General features: G+C 39.0%; 2 long non-coding RNA genes across 5 annotated transcripts; one reads left to right on the top strand and one right to left on the bottom strand.

Annotated features, from left to right (window-relative positions):
* The first annotated feature begins 212 nt into the window (after window positions 1-212).
* On the top strand, window positions 213-2,466 carry LOC129826241 (uncharacterized). 2 transcript variants are annotated; one of them, XR_008755009.1, is made up of 3 exons: window positions 213-258; window positions 854-990; window positions 1,900-2,466. It is a non-coding gene; the product is annotated as an uncharacterized LOC129826241 (long non-coding RNA). The 2 variants fall into 2 exon arrangements; XR_008755008.1 differs by having other exon boundaries at window positions 232-637.
* A 153-nt stretch (window positions 2,467-2,619) lies between these two features.
* On the bottom strand, window positions 2,620-4,609 carry LOC129826240 (uncharacterized). Of its 3 annotated transcripts, none has more exons than XR_008755005.1 (3): window positions 4,523-4,609; window positions 2,978-3,873; window positions 2,620-2,773 (listed from the first exon to the last, which is right to left on the bottom strand). It is a non-coding gene; the product is annotated as an uncharacterized LOC129826240 (long non-coding RNA). The 3 variants fall into 3 exon arrangements; XR_008755007.1 differs by lacking the exon at window positions 4,523-4,609 and having other exon boundaries at window positions 2,978-3,047; window positions 3,385-4,514; XR_008755006.1 differs by lacking the exon at window positions 4,523-4,609 and having other exon boundaries at window positions 2,978-3,501; window positions 3,779-4,514.
* Between the last annotated feature and the right edge of the window lie 557 nt (window positions 4,610-5,166).

Here is a 5,166-nt window from a genome sequence, read left to right as displayed (position 1 = left end):
CATGCAGTTTTTAAATCTGCGCACACTTGGAGTTCTGTCACTGCTGTCACCTTAAAAAGAGATTTGTAAGCTTGTACAACATTTTGTAAGTTTGTAGAGAGAGATTTGCAAGTAGAAATCTGATTTGTGCTCTGTGGGCAGGACATTTTACTCCTGACCAATCAGTTCCCCAAAACCACAACTGCCGAACCATTGGCTGGATTGTGCCATCAATCAAATCTCAGGAAGTAGCTCCCTACATGAGCAAGATAGGATGAGGTAAATGAAACGAAAACAATGTACTTGAAAGTAATTGTCTCTTATCTGTATTCATCGATTTTTTTTTTGTGAAAAGGCATGACAGTAGTTTGCTTATCATGTGAAACATAATGGTACATTTCAGACAAACTCCAGACCAGCCAGTGCATTGACAGCCGATATTGCGTTAGCTAACTGGCCTCTGACATTCATCCTAGCTTTACTATCAACTAGCTAGCTTTATCAGGCAGCTTTAGATGTGAGGGCAAAACAAATATATGTGACCCGATTCAGGAAACTGGGCGTATGTCGAAAGTCACAACTTCCCAGGAGAGCCGTTTGAACGTCTGCATTTAAAAAAAATCCAAATGTGTTTTGGCAGTAATGCCTTCTCGAACAGGTAAACTTTCATGTGCCTTAATAACAAACTTTTATGCCATCTGTCAATACGAATGAAGCTGTTCATTTACGAGCCTAGTTGGTTTAGCCAAAAAAAAGTCAGGAACCTAGCCATGATTGGCTGAGATAATGAGTGGGCTGAATATGCCAAGAGATGAGTTTCAGATTGGTCTGCGGTGTAGCATCTTGTGTCTCAACCTTCACTTCCTGATCACAGGCCACACCAAGTTTGCTCCCGACTGGTGCTTCAGCCTCATCAAGCAGCGCTTCAGAAAGACCAGAGTGAACACTTTGTGTTAGATTGCTGGTGTTGTGAAGGACAACACTGTGACAGGGGTTAACATCCCACAGCTGGTTAGTACTTTTCCACGTCTGGATGTGGCTGGGGGTTATAGCATTTCTTTCACATGACCCATCAATTTAGACAAATGTGTCTCGGTCAGCGTCATCTAATATTTATAAAATATTTTTATCTGGACACTTTCTGTTTACCTGGAATTGCTCCTTGTTGTAGGCTACTAACACTTTTAGTCTTAATCTTTACTACACTACTCACTGTTTAGCACATTATCTCACATCTGAATCCTTAAAGAGATGGGTGGGGCTGGCTTAAGAGGGTGTGAACAATGCTGAATGGGTGTAGACAAAGGAGAGCTCTCCAGTAGGTGCCAAAACATTCAAATGCCCTTTTCTCAAAAGTCAGTTTACAAGTTTATCAACTTTCAAAGCAGAATTACTTTCCCATTGTTCCTCAAAAATGCAGTGTATGATATACCATTTCGTAGCTCTGAGTCTCTACTTTATCCAATGTAAAAAAACAAAAAACATTTCAAACTTTGCTACATAACACCGATTTGAGCCGATCAGTCACGTATTTGCTAGTTAGTTAACCATCTGATTGATGAAGTTGGTTATAAATATAATGGGCTAGCTAGCAAACTCCCACCATCGTCACTGCTGTGTAGCTAATGTTAGCTAGGTTTCTAGAAAAAAATATAGACATATTTGAAGCTATATTTTAAAGACTTGTTACTGACTTTTGAACACTTGTCAAACTACTTCGTTCCACTGTTTATTGATTAATTGGTGACTGAAAAAGTTGTCAAGAAAAATGCCCCTCCAAATTTCACTGCAAATAGACTATTAGGCTGGTTGGGTATCATTTGGCTGATGTGCACATTTACATGAGTGCATAACTAGCCTTGTTAGCCAAGTTACTGACTGACTAGTATTATTGTTGTTCATGTTTTTGTTGCATTTCAGGTGGAGAGGGAGTAAGATTACTAGAAAGGAGCAAGCTGCCAGACCACCAAAGGACCCCAGTGGTATCACAGTCAATGTTTATGAACTGTATTTGAATTGCTCATTTATATCAATGACACTAACAAAATGGTTTGATCGTTCAGCAACGTGCAGTAAATGCTAACACGGCTTTGGTGGTGAAACGTACATAATGTATTCATTGTCATCTCCCTATCAGGCCACTGCATGCTGTAACACATCTGCTACAAGCTGCCTGCCTGAATACTGGGGCCTTCAGTGGTTCATTCCCTTTAATTACAGCAAGAGTCTTCTTATCTCTATCTCATAGCCATTTAACATGTACTGTATGTAACCACTCAAATTCATGGAAACTGCTGCGAATACAATGACTGACTTATATTCACTTGTCCCTGGCTGCGTTTAGACAGGCAGCCCAATTCTGACCTTCTTACTTTGGCTGCCTATCTAAACGCAGCCTATTTGTCCTATTCTTAAGTCTGGGATATATATTTCAGTTGGCACACCTGTGTGATGTCCTTTATACATAAAACATTTTTTCACCCTGGATATGAGACTTAAACCTTTTTGAATTATAAGCTCTAAGTGTTGCCTTGATGGATAAAGTCTGTATGTTGTCAGATGTTTACCATAGTAGTTAGTAAAAATGAGAACAGGCTAAGAAACAGTAATTGTTTTGTAACCTATAAAAAAATGAACGAGTAGTTTATACAACACTTTATTGCATTTGGTGGTCATCCCCCAAATGTGAAGCCTTGGTAGTTGCCTCCTTCCTCAGGGAACTGTTTATAGCTGACAACATGGTGGCAGGGTTCTTGATGTTCTGCTCTAGAGTTCCATGCCCCGGCAGACTCACCTGGGAACAGAGGGATGGACACGTTCGGTTTTATAAAAGTCTGGGAGACTTTTAGTGGGAGGAGAGTACATGTGTTTTGGAATGAGTACAGTAAATCCAACCAGTGGCCCTGGATAATATGATATGTGTCATCACACAGACAGACAACCATAGTGAAGAAGGTTTACATGGTGCATCAAGTATATTACCACCAGCGGAGCTTACTTCTCTGGAGAGATCACAGGTAGTTGATCTGAAGGCTCTGGAGGTCCTTGGAATATTCTGTCTCTAGCACCTGTAGAGAGATGGATAGAGGTACGGAATGCTCTTGCAAGAGAGTTAACATGTATATGTTGATTTTTGAGGACTATAAGGGTGCCTTCCAATCAGTCAAATGGATGAGTGAAAGGGGCGGGGGGTTTCAAGTTGTATCTTCATGTCTGTAACTTCACTCTCACTCCTAAGACCTCACCCCTGACCTCCCATTGGCCCAAAACCCTCTAATCAATCTCTCGGACAGGGAGTTACTCCAGGAGTAGACAAGTGTATGGTGCGTAGGGCTTCTCACTCTGCATATGAGTGGAGTATTAGCTATATATACAGTATATAAACAATATGCATGATTTACTGACATGGAGTGCTCCATGTTCCTGCTGGTAGCAGGCCTCAAACTGGATGCAGGGAAATGTCCTGCCTTGTATTATGATTGTATACATCTTCACCAGGCTCGTGGAAATCATATGACAAACCTACATAGATTAACAAAATAAAATGGTAACTGTATTTGGTCAATTGAAGTCATGACAGCCATAGGTTCTTTACACAGAAGTCTTTTTTGTTCCAGCACTTCACTAACACCTCATTCAACTAATTGTGGTCAAAATCTAACAAAAACTTGCACGCAGTTCAGTCCCCTGGGAAATAAATCCCCCACGTCTGTATTATTGAATGAGCTTCCCAAGTTACAAGTTTAGCGACAGGTTTGCACAATAGCATTTAACATGTGTGGATCTATTTCTATCGAACCTTGTGAATAAACTCCAAGAACAAGATTATTTTCCTGATGGCTGGGAGGTTCCCAAGTTCTTTAGATCTGTATGGTGTTAGGGATGTGCTTCAACCTGATGAAAAGAGCAGAACGTGGGAATAAATGAACCTCACTGCTCAAATTTCAGTGCTGGTTCAAGTTACTGAGAACACCAACTACCTTTAATGTGTCATCATTTTTGTAAACAGTTTTACATATTCATAAGCTTGATCAAGTTTACCAGTTTACTTTTATCTAGCTAATAGTTTTGCAGTGAAATTGAGAGGGGCATTTTTCTAGACAACTTTTTCAGTCACCAATTAATCAATAAACAGGCAGTGGAATGAAGTAGTTAGACAAGTGTTCAAAAGTCAGTTACAAGTCTTATTTTCTAGAAACCTAGCTAACATTAGCTACACTTTAGTGATGATGGTGGTAGTTAGCTAGCTTTTCCCAGCATTTTCAATGGCATGTATATCAATCAGATGGTTAACTAACTAGCAAATATATTTGTTTTCCTTGCATCTAAAGCTGCCTGATAAAGCTAGCCAGTTGATAGTGAAGCTAGGATGAATGTCAGAGGCCAGCTAGCTAATGCAATAGCTGGTCAGGAGTTTGTCTGAAATGTACCATTATATTCTAAATGATAAGCAAACTACTGTCATGCCTTTTCACACAAAAAAATGTATGAATACAAATAAAAGAGACTATTGATTTCAAGTAGATTTTTTTGTTTCTTTTACCTCATCCTCTCTTGCTAAAGAAAAACGTTAAAAAAACGTTCTTAAAAAAAAATCCTCTCTTGCTCATGTGGGTAGCTACTTCCTGACATTTGATTGATGGAACAATCCAGCCAATGGTTAGGTGGTTGTGGTTTTGACAGAAGGAACTGATTGGTCAAGAGTAAAAGTTGCTGCCCCCAGCACGCAAATCACCTTTTGATTTGCAAATCTCTTTCGATTTGCAAATCTCTTTCGACAAATTTACAAAACTTGGTAAGAGTTTGAGAATATCTTGGTAATGTAACAACAGTGACAGAACTCGGAGTGTACACAGATTCAAAATCTGCAAGTGTTATTTTGATTCACAGTTGAATATTTATACTCGTAAATGGATTTGTAATAATTCAGAAAATAAATTATACTGGCAAATCTTATTGAATGTATTCAAATATCAAAATGCAAGTTTGCAACCATTGTTAAATCTTTCACAAATCATGATACAAGCTTGCAAAATTAAATTACACATTTGCGAATCGTAATTACAACCACGAATCTCAATATGCGACCACAAAATTTAAAATACAAACCCACATAGGTCTGTCATCATTATAATCCCATACGGTAGTTGATATTCAGATTTATTTTAGGAAGGTGCATAACGGCTT

This window comes from Salvelinus fontinalis, chromosome 28 (genome assembly GCF_029448725.1).
Source record: "Salvelinus fontinalis isolate EN_2023a chromosome 28, ASM2944872v1, whole genome shotgun sequence".
Lineage (NCBI taxonomy): Eukaryota > Metazoa > Chordata > Actinopteri > Salmoniformes > Salmonidae > Salvelinus > Salvelinus fontinalis.
The sequence above is the reverse complement of the archived record's forward strand: the minus strand, read 5'-3'. Positions and strand labels throughout refer to the sequence as shown.